General features: G+C 42.6%; 1 protein-coding gene across 3 annotated transcripts in view; it reads left to right on the top strand.

Moving 5' to 3' along the window:
- Positions 1-16,882, top strand: part of GALNT9 (polypeptide N-acetylgalactosaminyltransferase 9) — a 355,464-nt gene that overhangs the window by 236,651 nt on the left and 101,931 nt on the right. The window contains exon 1 of one of the 3 annotated variants that reach the window (XM_085075746.1): positions 16,451-16,568. The exons of the other annotated variants lie outside the window; for them this stretch is intronic. The gene's annotated coding sequence lies outside the window, so the exon portion shown is untranslated. Of the gene's footprint in view, positions 1-16,450; positions 16,569-16,882 lie in introns of those variants that run through there. 3 annotated transcript variants of the gene reach the window in all.

The raw sequence follows: 16,882 nt of genomic DNA, 5'->3' as shown, positions 1-16,882 counted from the left end.
CAGAGAGAAAAGCTTTGACTGATGTTGTTTTTGTTGCCTTTTCAGCTGTATTCCAGTTCAGTCTCTTTCCATTTCTTTGTATGTGTGGCTGGAACTGGAAAAGCAAATATGGGTCTGTCATCTTCCCAAAGAAGAGCTGAGGTGTGGTTGTTGCACACCTACAGCCACTGTGAAGGTTTAGAGGATTAGAAAACTTGGTTTTTACTTAATACCCTTGATAGAGAGAGGTGGAGTTGTTTGTTGAGTTTAGGGGGTTTTAATGTTTGTTTATTTGATGTTTTAGTAAATAAAGGCAGGTAGCAATTAAACCAAGAGTATCATTTAAGAATGCAGTTCCAGACACTGAATGTGTGGCAGTTCTCCAAGGAAATACTATGATTTATGAAAGGAAGGAAAATAAATGAGTAATGTTTAACAAATTTGCCTTTTTTTTAATGCCCCTCTCTAACGTTACTAATGGACACTCAGTTTCTCTTTTGCAGCATACTTAGCCTGCTTTTATATTATTGTTGTTATTTGTGGGATTTCTCTCAGTAGTCATTACCATCATTTAGTTTAAACCTGAAGGAGAGGAAGAAAAAAGAAGGAAACAAAAAGAACCTGTTATGTTCTGGATAACAGGAAGGAAGAGAGTCAGTGATAGCAGAGCAGCTTCCAACCTTGCTGTAGTCCTATTGATCAAAACTATCCTCTGAAATAAGACACCTCCAGCTCCTGAGAGCAAAAGCCAGAGAGATCCTCCCAGCGACCCAAAGTCATCTTCTCCCGAGAGCAAAGAGCTAAAGCAGCCAAATACTCATTGGATGTGTCTGCTTTTCCTAAAACTCATGGCTATGGTGCCATGGAAATGGCTGTGAATATCTGAAAGCCTCAAAGGTGGAGGCAAAACCCATTTCTAGGACAGCAGGACAGATGAAAACAGATTAAAAACTGTTTTTCTGCCTTGAAGTTTTTATCCTCTCAGGTGTTCTGGAATATCTAGGTTTCCCAGACAGTTTTGAAGACAAGATACACCAAAACTGGCACTTGCTGGTTACTCAGCAAGTCCTGTAGGAGATAAAAAGAGTGTAAGATCACATCCTGAGTCAAGATTTCTTGACTTATGGAACAGAAGGCAGTTAACAGGGAGCAGCATGATGCAACTTGGTCTAAGGCCCTCTCATTTAAGTTGGACTCATTGCTGTACATGGAAAGGCAGGACAGCAGCACCTTTTGTAGGAAATCCAGTGGAGCAGATATTCTAGAGGAGCTCTCACACCAGTTTCCTCTTACTGCACTTGTCAGACCATTTCATCTCTGAACAATTCTGTGTTTGTGTTTAATTTACTTGGCTGACTTGTTCTGAGGGATCTTCTCACAACCCAAGGATGAGCCTGGGACCATGAATTGTTTGGTATCCTTGTCCTCAGTGAAACAATGCAGTAGGAAAGGGCTGGTTTTGAGAATCTGTGACAAATGGCAAAAGACCTAATTTTTTGTTGGTTCTTTTTTTCCTTCAAGTATGTCCTTGATTACTGCTTTGAAGGAGAGTCTGAGGGCAGCAGCAGGGTAGAGAGCTGAGAAGACAATAGAGTGATTCTGCTTTGTCATCATGCGCAGTGTGGACGCACAGTTCTCATGGGGGCTGAAGAGTTGTTGAAGTAAATGAGCAAAATGTTTTTAGAGAAGGTGAGAATATGGATTTCTGAATATCTTAAGCCTCGCATCACCTCCTATGGAGCCATTCTCTAGAAGCACTTTCCCTTGCCACCAGTGTGATTTATACTTTTAATACATGAGCTGTAATTTGCATGTCATCCTGGGAGAATGGGCAACGGGGAAGGAAACTAAACCAAGGAAAAGGTTTTTATAAGGGCTTCTCCTTAAGTAGCTTTCTGCTACTTAAAAATGGTTCTGTCAGGCAGAGATATTTGATGCCAAAGTACTACAGGAGAGCATTATGTTTCACAGCATAATATGTGGAATTCCAGTGTTTGGAATCTCCTTTTAATAACCTCAATTTGGTGGATGATGATACAAAGGAATGTGTTGGGCTTTTGGGATTCTTTAGTGTGCATTTGCTTCAGTCTCAGCCTCCTGGGCTGATGCTAGAGCAACAAGCCCAAGAGGCTGCTGCAACTCCAGGATCTCCCTCGGGCTGAACAGCCCCTGGAGAAGACCCTGAAATCCTCCAGCAGGCTCCTGACACCTCCTTCCCTTCTGCCAAGCCAAGCCATGTCTGTGGAAAGAAGCTGCTGATGTCAAGGTCTGTGTTACCTGTGTGCCACTGGGCTCTGCTGCCATGGGGTGCACAGCACAGAGCTGCTCTCTCTGGGATTCCCAGTGTGGTGTTGGTTTTGTTCCTGGGCAGAACTGCTGAAATCCATGTCTGTGATAAAGCCAGCAGTCGTGTTTAGTGGGGAATCTCAGCCAGGGACAAAAGTGACACTACTTTCTAAGCAGAGTGCAGATGCTGCCAGCCCTGCTGTGCTGTGGTAGTGTGTGGGGTGACAGACACTGCTGGCTGCATGGCATGACAGCCTCAAGTAGGTTTTTATGACTGCAGCAATGATTCAAATTCTCCTCAGCTCACACAGGCACTCAATCCTGTTGGAATCAGGTGCCTAAATTAATCTTTGCTATTGATCCAGAGCCATCAGCATGGTCAGTAGTTGTCAGTACAGTAACTCCAGGAGTACATTTGGCCAAATGAAGGTATTTTTGGCACAGGATGAACAGTAGGTTTGCTGGTCATGATGATGTATGTGTAGCACAAAGGATGGAGTCTTGCTGTGTCCCTGTAGTGCTTCAGTATGGTTTGGAACAGGGTCCTTCCTCCTTGAAGGTTTTGGAGGGATTCCTCTTTCTAGTAGAGATCTGGTGAACTTCATGTTTCTGCCTCTGACTCCTCATCCTGGGGGCTTTGGTTGCCTCTGTGTCTGCGCTGTTTGGCTCCAGTTTGCATTTTGCAAAAAGTTCTCAGACCAGGTCAGATTAGCACTTCATCATGGCTGTCTTGCCAGAGGTACTGCAGGATCATTTACGAAGAAAAAGGGATTTTCTTGCATAGGATCTCATTTTTCTTGCAAGATATCCATGAAGACAGCTGGAAAGCCCTTTCCTGTAATACTGGAGAAGTTTGCTGCTTCTTTGTTTTTTTTCCTCTAGCATTTTTGGTGGGGTGGTAGGGTTAATTGGTTGTTTTTCATTTGGATTTTTTATGCTGGTTTTGTATTTTATTTGGCAATGGGGCCTTACTGCCCTTTTAGAAATCGAGTTTATTTTTTCTACAGCTCTCATATGCCTCTAGGATGAACAGCTTTTGTAAATAAAAATGTATTTTTGTTATATTAACTCATTTTCAAGCAAGCCTTGTGTTGTAGAAAAGATCGGTGGTATTCTTTCCCGTGCATGCTGAACTGAAGGCAGTGATAAGACTAAAAATATCCCCAATTGAAGTAGCATTGTATAACCCAAAGGTTAGTTTTCCTCAGGATGAAAATTTGCAGTTGCTCTATAGATTCCTTGTAAGACAGATTTCTGGTGATGCAGCCATGTGTAAAATGAGGCTACTGATAGCTGCAAAGTTCTCTATCTGCAAGACTGGTGGCTGCCAGCAGCAGAATTCAGCTGGTGGCCAATGCTGACCCCCAGTGCTGTGGTGTGAGCTGGGGGTGAGTGCTGGGTGTGTCACCAGCACTGTGCTGCAGGTGCACAGCAGGGACAGGCACTGCTCACACCTCTGGCAGCAGAAACAGAGCCTCCAGCACAGAGCTGTAATCCTCAGACCTGCTGATGGATTGCAGGTGGCTCTGTGTGACAGATGGGAGTGGGGCAGGAGGGGAGAGTGAGCTGAGCGTGTTGGAGTTATCAAACAGCCTCATGCTAAATGCCCAGCTGCTGGAAGAGCTGATGCTTTCAACTTCCATAAGCAATGAATGGGTTTGGCTAGGGAAAAGGGGTGGTTGGGTGGATTAGGTGTGAGCCTGTGCTAGCCTTGAGTTTGGAAACCACTTTTTTTTTTTTTTTTGGTTGTTCAGTTAGATCATTTCAGTGTCACATGGAGAATCCCCAGGACCCAGGTGTGTGGATTTAGGCTGCTGACTTTCCAAAACCATCATAGGGATGTGGGCAGCCAAATTCTCCCCTGGAGCCTGCTTTGTGTATTTTTTCCAGGTGGCCAGTCGTGTCTACTGCTCTTTAATGAATTTTTGCATCTGCCAGAAATTGCAACTTCTGGGTGGTTGAAAAATGTCTTTTTTTAATTCACTGCTAGTATTGCAAGGAGCAGGTAAAGGTTTGCAGGCATTAATCGGAAATTTCACATATTTCTTCAACTGAGTATTTGACAAACTCACTCAGCACATCCTTCCTGGGATGCTCCTTTAGGCACAGACAGGACCATGTCAGCACCTGCACTGAACACTTCACCCTCAGCTATTTCAGCTCTGAACACACAAACCCAATAATCTTTGATTTTAGACCTGTGCCAGCCTGATCCTCCTCCTGAAATAGATCCATCTGGCTCAATGCATTTCCATTCAACAGAAGATTAATTACGGAAGGGAAGTGGCTTTTATAACGCTTGTATCCAGTGGTGTTACATGTAAAACCTTCTGTTTCCTCAAAGAGTCAGCTTGGTGTGGCTCCCATATTCACAGCTATGTCCCATTCCAGGCCCACATAACTCAAAGCCAGGCTGCAGAGAGCCCTCTCAGATGAGGTCATGGAATGAAGAATTTCTTCTGTGATTCATTCTGAACCTGATCTGCCTAATAACCAGATTCTTTGTCTCCCTCTCCCTGTCACACATTAAAAAGTTCAGAATTTTCAGTCTTCTTTGCACAATGAGTGAACAAAAGATGTGCATAAATGGAGGAGAAATATTTATGAGGGAACAAAGCCATGGCCCTAACTTTGAAGCTGGGATGGAGCAGCCCAGCATGCCAAGGGACAGGGCCTGAGTGATGCAGCCCTCGGAGAAGGCGCTGATCGTTGCTCAGGGATTTTTGCATATCTTACAGGACTACTTGTTTAGGCATCTCTCAGCCTTTAATCATGCTGACAAGGAGCTGGAGCACAGATAGAGTCTTAGAGACACAGTGGAGCCTGTGGGAGAATGAGGCCAGTGTGGAATTTCTTTTATTGCAGCTGCTTGTGGTCGATGGAAGAGAGCATGGGATGAGTGAAGTGGGGTCAGGGTTTGTGCAGGAGTCATGGCAGAGCTGCTGTGGCCCTAAGGAGAGGTGGAACTCCCCATGGCAGCACAATGTGGGACAGGGCACTCTGGGAAAGCCACACCACAGTCTGACAGTGCATCTTAACGTGGAGTTGATACCTATTGCAGAGCAGAGTTTGAAGAGATAAAAGCTCCAAGGGCCCAAGGGACAGGACAGCTCCTGCAGGATCAGCACCAATTAGACATGACTCGGCAGTGCTCTGTGTGAAGGTAGGCTGAGACACACTGTACTGTCATAAATCATATTTCTGGATGGAAATTCATTTTAAAAACAGAGATCCGTGGATGATCATCTGGTTTTGTCCCTGAGCTGGAGAAGATGCCTCTAATCTCTTTGATGGGTGATCTTGCATGCCTGTGGCTTCTCAGTGCCTCAGCATATGGTTATGAAACTAGAGGTTGATTGTTTTCAAAAGTATTTTGACAGATATTGAACTGACCAATTCCCTGTTAAAAAGAGAAAGAGAGGTTTTGTTTGCTCCTCTGCTCATGAGGCTGTGTGGGTTTGGGATCACACCTTGCTTTATATTCCTTTCAAAGATAGGGAGGAGAAAAGTACTTCTACTATAAGCAATCAGAAGGATTAATTTCGTAGTAAATTCCAGGGGAAGCAGACAGACTTGCATGGAGTGGTGTGCTCTGCTGTCATGGTGCCTCACCTCTAAATCTGTGCTCTCCCTTTCTAAGGGAAGAAGTGCTAATCTAGCGAGTCAGGCATTTCCATGTGAATTTGCTTTAATATGGGAAAGTAGTTTTAAATGGGATCACCTCGTTATTTCATTAGGAATCCCCTAATCTGTGACCAAAAAACATGCTGTTCCATCACTTACCCTGGTTCTCATCATTGCCACTAACACCTGACAAGAAGCAGAGTGGGTAAGCTCACAGAAGCTGGAGCTGGGGACAGCAGGAACAGCTCCAGTGCTGGGGTCAGGTAAATATTTCTGCTGAAATACAAGACCCAGACTGAGTCCTGGCCTTCATTTCCAGAGAGGCCTGTCCTGTGCTCTTTATCTGAGGTGACAGCTCAGCTCTGTGCTCCCCTGATCCCCTCCCCTTCTCTGTGTCCTCAGTTTAACTTTGTGATATTGTTAATCAATGGAATATATAACTGCCAGACATCCAACAGACCTAGACACCCAGTAATTAACACATTTAATCCTAAAAATATGTATTTAGCTCCTTGAGCAGCTAAACCAAGAAAACTGACTTTCTTGTGGGTTGGCATCCCACGGGGGGATTCTTGGGTGGTCTCTAACAAGTCCAACAGGTCTCTTGCATTTGATCTTTCACCAACCTCTTCTCTCAGTAGGAACATTTTAATGGCACTTTCTTCCCAGATGTCGACTTCTGTGACACTCGCAGAAATGTAATTTTTGGAGACCTCTGACTGTCTGCCAAGCTTTGGGTGAAGTTAGAAGCAGTCCTTAAAATCTAACGAGCAGTGAAGGGAGAGTATGGAGAGGGAAGTATTGGATAGACAAATGGAGACAGTATGATCCCATAAAATGTTTTTCTTAGCAAACCAGGCTAAAAATCATGTTGGTGACAAATGGTATTTTTACTTATTTAAACACAGTCATGAAAATTAAGTTCTGAGCTTTTAAAGGAATCCGACTCAGATGTCCACACTGAACTCCTTTGCTTGCTCTGTTAATTGGCAATATGTTAGCACAAGCATTCTTCCTCTACTTTCCTGCTTATTTCAGTTAATAACTACAGCAGCATGACACGTCCCTGACACTTCACCAGTACTGCAGGAGAGCTTGCTTTATTTCCAGCCTGCTGCAATGGCAGACTCAGGTCCCACCAGCCTGTCTCGCTGCCTTTCAGTAGTGAGTGAATAATTAAATGATGAGCAGAGCAGTGATCCCGTGTGCTCTGAGCTCTGCAGCGTGACGCACGTCCTGCTGCTCAGCTCAGCTCATCCCATCCCCGTCATGGCCCAGGGGCTCAGCCCTGCCTTCCCTGGCACTACTTGGTGCTGTGGAGCTCTTTCTGCTTGGGAGAAATGGGGGTGTGACCTGAAGTTTAAGCATGACCAGAGAGATGTGTCTGCTTTGTGTCCTTGAGGAGTGATGAGCCCAAGCTGTAAACTCAGAACTCGGGTTTCTGAAATTCGAATTTTGATTCATACCAATCTCTCCACTGAAGGATGATCTTCTCCTGTATAGAGGCACCTTCTATCACTGTCCTCATTTCTCTCTTTACTGTGTAATTTAACACCTCATAATGTAGTCGTAAGTGCAAACCAGAGACACATCAGGGGACAGGGACATTCATTCTTTCATGGAATTTTGGCATAAAGGAAAGGAAAGCTTGAGAAAAAATTGAGTCTGTGAAAACTTGAATTTCTTTTTACATTGCCTTGGTGGAAACCAGATAAGCACTATTGCAGTCAGTGGCATTGGGAAGGTAAATTGAAGAAGGCTGATCCACAATTTCAAAAACTTGGCCATCATCTTTCTGTATGATCTGGATTCTGTATGTGTGGTAATTTAAACATGCTCTGTAGGTGGCTTAAAGCAGCACATTGTTACCAAATGCATCCTGTCTTTTCCAAGGCAAGCCCAGTGGTCCTGCTGTGGGTTTGTCAGGGCCCAAACCAGCCCTGGTCACAGTCAATTCATACAAATACCCACATGCAATGAAGCCAATCTTGTTAATAATGAATCAGTTATTATAGCAGGGCTGGCTTTTAACGTGCCTGTAATAGTGGATTGTAGCTTTCCTGCTCCTGGAAGTCTGAGTCAATTTATCTTTATATCAACAATAAACCAGAAAGGGCAGAAATCAAAGTAAGCAATGTTTTTATTACCGCTTTTAAATAAAACATTGTGCCAATATTTTTTCCCTAACATTACGTCTTTATTTTCTCAAATTTATTGGCAATTGCTATTTATCTTCATTTCTCCTTTCTTTTGCAAAGCTATCTCATCCTTTGATTTGCTTCCCCCAGAGAATGTGGTACCTAATTCTTTTTATTTGTCCTTGATAAATCCCTGATTAACTGTATGTTATAAGCTATCCATGCAACGTCGTGTCTTTCATTTCTAAATAGGCTTTCTTTTATGAATATAAAGAGCTGAAGCTTTCCCTTCTAGAGTGAAAACCAAACCCAGACTCAACATTTCTTGAACAATAGCAAGACACTTCAAGTAGGATTCTCAGCACTGTGGACTCCTCCTGTTCCTCTGTGAGCAGGAGAGACTCAGACCTTGCTTGGGCACATCCTCTCATAGATCTGCTCTAAATGTGGCTGTCACTTCATCTCATCAATTAGGAAGACTCTGCAGAATAACTTTCTTCATCCATTTTAGCTTCAAATCTGCCATAATTTGTTAATTTGCAAGCATTTTGGTTTAGATGCTGGATTCAGAACTGTATTTTTTCTGTTTAAAATGTGTCCCTTGTTTGGTTTTGAGCTGACTTGTCCTGCTGGCAGAAAATTAAATCATGCACACATTAAGAGGTTGAGGAAGGAGGCACTGCAGCCTGGCATTGACAGGCAAGGCATAGCTGTGGTGTATGTTGACATGAGATACGAAAATAAAGTGAAGGCAGGAAAGAGGAGGAAAAGCAGAGCTGTGAGTTCTGTCTCAACCAAACTCCCAAGCCAAGCTCCCTGAGAGGTGTCAAAGATGTGCCTGAAAAAGAAGTATTCAAAGACAGGTCAAGAAAAATACACATATCTACAGATTTAAAATAGACAGTCTGTCAGGAAAATAAGTATGTTTTGAAACCAATGTGCAATGATGCAAAAAGAAAAAAAAAGTATGTCACCTTTACAGAGCTTTCAAGGCAATACCACACTGAAAGGAAAGGGGAGGAATCAAGGCTCTCTCTGGTTCCTGTGAAAACCAATATCCAAATTAACTGTTTTTCAAGAGTTTGGGTGGAAGTATTTGAAATCTCACATCCTCAATAGCAGCTGATCTCTTCTATTCCCAAGGAGAAATGTCTGATGATAAGATTGAGAGGGAGAAATGTCTGATGATAAGATTGAGAGGCTGCAGACAGAGAACCAGCCCTGCTCTGACAAACCCTGGGAGCTTCTCAGACCATTTCATTCTCTGATGGCCAAGAGAAGAGAGCAGGCAGGGACTCCTGGGGCACAGAGAGGAGAGCAGTGGATGTGGCCAGCAGGTCTGGAGTTGTAACCATAAGCTCTTTATTGTGGTTGCTCTGCCAGGGGTGAACTCAGTGACTAATTTCACAACAGCGGAAAATCGAGATTCACTTTCAAGCGCAATGTGACTCTGAGTTCCAGCAGCTCCTGCATCTGGGTTTAATGCTGCCATCCTCTGCTGTGCAGAATGAGCTGAGCAACCAGGAGCTTTCCAGCCATATGAATGGCAGAGTGTTCTATATGACTTTGTTGTTGGGAAAGCTCTCTGGGTGATTATGTTAGTTTAATTTAATAGCAGGCTGTTTAGGTAAATGAGCAGGGAGGCTTATGAGTGCCTGCAAATAATGTGGAGCATGATTGCAAAATGATGCTGCAGGAGATGGGTTTGTCTGGCCCCTGTCAGGGTTCTCAAAATGCCCTTGAGCAGGGAGAGAAGAGTCTTGCTTCACCTTGGACAAAATCCCTCTGAGACAGAGACCCAAGGGTGAACCCTGGGCTGAAAGGCAGTAATTTGGCAGGTTGGGCAGTGTCAGATGGGGTGGAGCCTTTGATGAATTTGGACTTTAATATCAGCACAATAGAGTCTAGAATAGTATGAACCTGCATAGGACCTGAAATTAGATACTTCTTTTAAAATTATTCCTTGTGTTTAAAGATAATTATTTTCCTTTTGGAACCTGCACCTGTGGGATTGACTGTTGTAGTTGAGCTGGTCTGAGAATAGAGCAGTGAGGGACTTCTCATCCAGAATGGCATCAGAGGTCAAAGGGGTGTTTTTAATGGTTAGAGGTGTGCAGTCAGCTCTGTAGGGTGGAGGAAATGTCATTGCATGTAACAGCAGCTCTCCAGCTGTGGGCTCCATCCTGTCAGACCTTGGGTCACAACTCCCTTCCTGCAGTGGTCCACTGCTTCCCTTCCCTACCTTTGATTAACACAAGCAAACTCCTTGCTTTTCAAAAGGCATTTTTCTCATTTATGGAATGGAAACCCTTTGACTTGGCTGGACCAGCTTGTTCCTGAATCTAATTAAACAGCCGCAAAGTTTTAGCTCATGCACCTTGGAGCTTTTCAAGAAGTCCCTTTCCCTTCCTCTAGAATGGCTCTGTTATTGTTTTAATGATCACTTTACCCAGGAGTTTTCACCTCTGTTTCCCTGGAAAAATTAAAGAAAATCTAATATATTGATACAGATGATCCATTTCATGTGAGTCAGTGACACTCTAACCATGACAGTACCAGAGAATTCATTGCTGCAGGAGCCCATTGAATCTAATATTAGTGGCTGGGCTTTTAAAGGACACTGGGTAGTTTTATGCCCTGTTTCTACCTGTCTGAGTTAAGATAATGAGGGTAATCTAATATTATGCTTCAGGGCTTTAGTTACCTGCCTATGGGGTTCAGAAGGGAACTCTGCTTCCAGGGACTGTGCAGAGTTTAATTGGCCAAGTGCTTTATCATTTGTGTTTCATTTCCTCTGAAGCCTCAGGTATTGGCCACTGCCAGAGGACAGGTGCCAAACTGATGACACTCAGATTTTGTCTCCTTTTAATATCAGTGGGCTGCCAGGCAGATACACCAACATTTCAGCTCCTCCCCCTCAACTCCAGATTTATGCCATCACCAGAGGAGCTTTCTGGCTTTCCTCCAAAGCGCTGGAGAGAAAAATCCATTTTATGTTTCACCAGCACAAACCACGAGTCATCTGGGATTTGAAAACTTCTAGAAGAATCGAGGCATCTGTTATTTATTTCAAGATAACAAAGTGATCTTTCTCTGTCAATGATCTTTTTGATTGTTGAAATGAAAATTAAAAAAAAAAATCAGAGTCACACGCATATAGTTAAAAATTATGAATATGGGATGGAAGCTTTTAAATTTGTCACTCAAAATATATCACATAGCTGTGCCTTGCTTAAGGAACCCTGCACGTTAGGAAATCGATTTTTGTTTGTATCAAGTCTCTGGCAAAACTCTGGTACCTCTGTTATTATCTGTAGGTTTGGGATCAGTGTCCTACCTCACAAATGAGCTTTTATCTTCATCTCCAATGGCCTGTACAGCTGCTGTTCCTTGGTCCTTCCAGTCGTCAATCTGTTTATCTCCTCCTGAATTATCTGTTGTAATTAGAATACATTTTCTCATCTCAAGGGGAAACCAGCTCCAAATGAGTGTTCTATAAAAGCAATTACTTTTGATATTAGATATCTGTACATAAAAACACAGTATTTCTTCCAATTAAAAAGCACTAATGAATTTTGTGTCTAGAGAGGCCATAGCCTACGCAGTGCTGCAGTTTCTGTGACGCCAAGGAACAAAAGATGAGGCCTGTAAGAGGGCAGTGATGTGTGTGCTGCACCACTGAATAGCAGATCCAGAGAGAACATGGCTCTGCAAGGACATTGTGTTCTTTTTTTTCCCCCAGCAAGCCTTTTGTCAACACTGATGAACTAGATCCCTCTCCACCTTGTGCCAAGATGACTAACACAGTTTGTCCTGCTATGTCTGTCTCCTACACCTGGCCCTCAGTCTTTTTATTTCCTCAGATATTCCTCTCCTCTTCCTCAAAGTATGAAATCATGCAATAGGAATCTTGCATTTGTCATGGGGCAGCTTTGCCAGATATGTCCATGGATTCCTTCCCTCTACAGACACAGAACTGCCACCTTTCATCATCTCAAAATAACCTGAAAGAGCAGGGAGCTTTTATCACAAGCTTTTCTACAAAAGGTGTTTCAGAAACACCTTGACCATGTTGTCTTCATGTCTTCTTTCTTCTTTATCTTTCTTGCACCTGGTTCTTGTCTTCACTGATAATGAGTTCTTTGGGTGGGAACTGTCTTTTTGGGCTCATGTAGCATCTGCTGCAGTGGGATCCTCATTCTGGCTTTCATGCTGTGAAAACACTAAGGAAAAAAAGCTGTTCTGGCCAAATCCTGTTCTGGTAGGACTTACCATCTAGGATTTAAAGATTAATGCACCAATATGGTGGGAGCAGAGTGTGTAGGATGGAATAAGGGTCAGCTTCCAGCCCAGATGCTGAGAACAGCCCTGGGCATCCTTCTGGGATTTTCCATGTAATGTATTTTGAGCACTTGACAGCTGTTCATTGGTTGTGTCTCACAGTGCCCTCTGCAACCTGGAGAAGTCCCTGTTTTGAAGGGAAAATATATGGCAAAGCACACAAGGGGTTGGATATTAGTCCTCTTTCCAGGTAATTTGTCCTAATCCACTTCATCTCCAAGGCTCCTGGTTCTGCTCTCTCACCTGACTGGCATCTGTGGGTGGGGAAGGAGCAGCCCCTTACAGGCAGAGCTGCCAAATCACTTCATCCCTTCACCATCACTCAGCAGCCTTCTCACAGATGGATGGCTTGTAGGATTGCCTCTCATCTGGGTGTCAAGACTGAGAAATATCATCCCAGGTTTTCCATTTGGGGTCTGCAGATGAGGTTAATCTACAAAATCACTGCGCCTCCTCTTGCTAGAGCCAAAAAGTAGCATATCAAGTGCTTCAGCTTTACAAGTCGCTGTACTTTTTTCCTTTTCAAACCATCAGCTGCAGGATGCTGTTTGTCTTCTCCCTGATATATCTGCAGAGATACTTGGGGCTGATACCAGGCACCAGGGGACATAAACTTTTCAAGCAAGGACGCAGCAAACTTGACTACAACTATAAAAAAATAAGGCTGTGTTTTGGATTTCAGATAAATGGAAGTGCTGGAGTCAGTTAAATTAGATGGGGTTTTGTTTGTTGTTCTTCAGTTTCCAAAAGTTGGAGCTTGTTGTATCCCTGTGGGATGTGATTTGCTGAATGTTTCTGTATGTAAAATAAATCTCCTCCACATTCAGCATTCCTTCTAGCTCAGAAAGTGAGCACCTTTAATATGGGCAAAATTCAGATCAGTTCTCTGGGCAGCAAATCTTACATATTATGTAGGTTTGCTTCGGGGTCATGGTGGGAGAAACTGATTTGGGATATGGAAAGTTGGGATGTGCAGAAATTAAGGGCCAGGCTCTGTTTAACATTTAGATTGAATCATGAGCTAGACGCTACCAACTCCCTGTGCTGCATGCTCCTGTTTGCAGAGTTGGCTGAAATACTGTCAAATTGTGAAATAGTTCCAAATAAGATTTTTTTTCCCCTGCATATTGTTGATCCTCATGCTTGCAACTGCCAAGTGCTTTTACTTTTTCAGGTTTAATATTGGTGCACTGAACTGCCAACGGATTCACCAAATTTATGCCTGTGGGGCTCTGCTGGGTGTGTGTGAGAGGCAAGGGGCTGTTTATACCAGTGAGCCTTCTCTGGTGTGAGCGTGTTCTTTTTGAAATTATCAGCTAATAGTTATTTTTAGGGAACACTAAAATGAAGTTATAAACAGCTGGTGAGCTGAGACCTTTAGCTTAGTGCTGAATGGCTCACTCCTATTGCACTTTTATTCCTCCTCCTCCAACCAGCTGCTTTTCTTGTGCATCTGCTTCACTCTAAACTGTAGCTCCTGAAGAAGGGAAGATCAATTCTTCACTCCATGCCTACAGATATGCCATTTATTAAGGCTGTAACCTTCACCTGAAGTTTCTAGCTGCAACAGAACAAGATTACAGAATTAGCGCAATACAGTAGTTCAAGGTGGAAGCATTAGGGCTGATTCAATAGTTGCAACTGCTCTAATTCCTGCCTCTAAACAGGTGGTTTTATATAAAAATAGCTTAGAAAGACATTGTAAGCTGAGTCTTGTTTAAGGTGTTACTGAACCTATTCTAGAATCTATGAACCTTTTTCTTTTCTTTCCAAAGCTGTAACTGGAAATGCTAAAAGTCAGCTTTGTCAATCTGTGTGGCGTTGCTATTGTACCTGATTCTTTTTTCTTGGTTAAACTAGGATCTAAAGTTTTTTATTGCCTTACATGGTATGCAGTGATATTTTCAGCTGAGAAATAAAAATTGGAAAAGGAAGGAAATAACTGTTTTGCTGGTGAGTTTTGTTTCCTGCTTAAAAGAGAGAAGTGCTTCAGCAGTCACAGGTAAAACTGCTGGGTGATTATGTCAGGGTTTTTGACCTATGCCAGGTTTTTCAGAAGGAAATATTTTATCCCCTTCTTTTTAAGGTGCTAGAAACCAAAATACTTTTCTGTAGCAATTCAAATGTGCAGATGATCAAAGTGCAGATAAAGCTTAGAAGTTTGCCTTTGGAGCCCTTCTCAAGCTAAGGCTGAGACAGGCCAGCAAGGGCATTCCAGAGATTTTGCAGCAGTTCTGTCAGTGTTCTGACATACTATTATTATTTTCAATCACTTATTTTTATTTTGTTTTGTCAAAAGTTTAATTTTGTCTGAGAACCTTTGCTGAACCTGATTTACAGCTGCCTGTAATTGTGTTGCAAATAAGAAAAAATGATAGTAAAATAATCACAGCCGTAATCTGATCTAGTTTTTGCCATAGTTTCTCACATAAATCTCCTTAGTACTTTGCCCATTGTGACAGGGTTTATGATGAAAAATAGAAGATCTCTTTTCTTCCTAGAAAATTATGCATCCTGTGGAGTAATTAATCTGGTTAAGGAACCAAGGCTGGTTCATTCTGCTCTCCATTCTCCCAACCATTTCTGTCTTACACAGAAATCTCTGCAGTGAGAGCAATAAATTTGAAATGAATGACAGACACTAATTATTTGTGACCTCATTGTCATCTGCAGCATTGAATGGGCTATGACCATTCCCAGTGTATGAGCTGCAGGTATTTTTAGTCTATAAAATTTAAAGAAAAGACAGCTTTAAAAATAACAGCTCACTGGGCATCCCCTTTGTGCACATCCTCATTTCAGAGCTGGCCCCATGATCTCAGTGCTGTCAGCAGAGCTGCTGTGCCTTGCCCTCCTTGGTGTCATGTGCCATGGAGAAATAGGTGAAATGGGGTGAGGTAGGACTGTAGGTGAGTAACCAAAGATCACAGGAGGATCTGCAAGTCTGCAATGAGTTTAAAAAAAAGAAGAAAACAGAAAAGTACTCTCAGATGAGGGCATGGAGGATGTGCTGGAAGTCATGTCATGTTCACCTCTGCTTGAGCCAGACTGGGGATGCTCTGTCTCCTGCTCTCATCTCTTAACACCAACCTATGTTTGGGGGGATGCTGCTGAAGTGAAGAAACACACACTCCTTTTGTGTTCTGTTAGAAGCCTGACCAGTGCAGTAAGTGTGGATTTGGGGGTTGGCAATTCGTCATCTTGACTTAGAAAGTGATGGGAAAAAGCTCTCTCTTGAGGAGACGCTGGCTGAAGCAACAGCAAATCAACTTTGAGATGGAAAATGCAATGAAAATATGTAAGACATGGTTATATTGGGTCCAGCTAACCAACCATGCAGTGAAGCAATTGCTGCATCTAACACACATGCACATATATAAAATAGATTACATTCATAATTCCTGAGAACTTCTAGAGACACTTTAGTGCTCTTCTTGAAGGAGGAAGCAATGTGATATTTGTTTAGTTGCTGCTGTATATTGGTCAATGTCACTGCATTGCTAGGATAACTGTCAGACTAAGCTGCAATTTGGGTAAGGAATGGAGAAAAAACCTCACAGCAATGTGCTCTGAGAACAAGTCAGACACATGCAGACTCCTTCCCAGACCAAGATCAGATTAGCAGCTTAAGAGGTAGAATATCAGATTTAGAAAAAGGTATATGAAATAATTATCATTGTGCATGGTTTGGCAGGCTGTCTAACTGATTCTCTCAGAAGTAAAATAGCCAAGTGCTTGATGCATCCTGTGGGTTGCAAGTTTCATTCTCACATTACTTGTGCTATAGAGAGTCAAATGTTTTGTTCCATAAACTGCAAGAGCATATAGTATGAAGAATAAAGTTTTCAATGACTGGAAACAAATTGTTGCTTGGAGTAAGATAGGAAAAGGCTGCAGGCAGCCTAAATCTAAACAAGTTACAGCTTTGCCCCTCAACAAGAGAGGTAAACACCTTTGTTAGAGAATGGAGCAGAGAATGAGGACCTAAGGGACTAATTAGAAAAGGCACCTGTGGATAGTTTACTGACCAACGGTAATGTAATAAGGAGCACCTGTTATGCATATGAAGAAAGAGTATAAAAAGGGGAGAATAAATTGCTGATGCCTAAGAGGACCTTGTGTGTCAGTGTTTGATTCCACCATCAGTTGCTTAAAGTCAAACAAACACACCACATCTTGGAGATCCTTTCATTAAAGCAGGTCAGTTAACTTTAATGAAGTCATCTTCAATTTGCTTTGATGTTATATCAGAACCCAGCCCAGATGACTCCAAATGATCATCAAATGAATTTCCACATTACAGTCTTTCAAGGACATAGGCTTTGTCAAGTTTTCTGGGTTTTTTTCCTTTTAAAGTGCTTAATTTGATTTTTTTTTTGTTTGTTTTTTGGGAATTGCTGACTTTTCTTTGAAACTGAGCCCCCTTTAAGATTCCCTATATTAGGCATATAAAGCAGAGTCTTACAGCGTCACTGCTGTTGGTGTCTGTTAAGTCTAAGACTGTATCATGCAGG

The sequence above is a fragment of the Lichenostomus cassidix genome, chromosome 15, assembly GCF_008360975.1.
Source record: "Lichenostomus cassidix isolate B80296 chromosome 15, HeHo_3.0, whole genome shotgun sequence".
Lineage (NCBI taxonomy): Eukaryota > Metazoa > Chordata > Aves > Passeriformes > Meliphagidae > Lichenostomus > Lichenostomus cassidix.
Note: the sequence above shows the minus strand (reverse complement) of the source record. Positions and strands in the feature narration are given on the sequence as shown.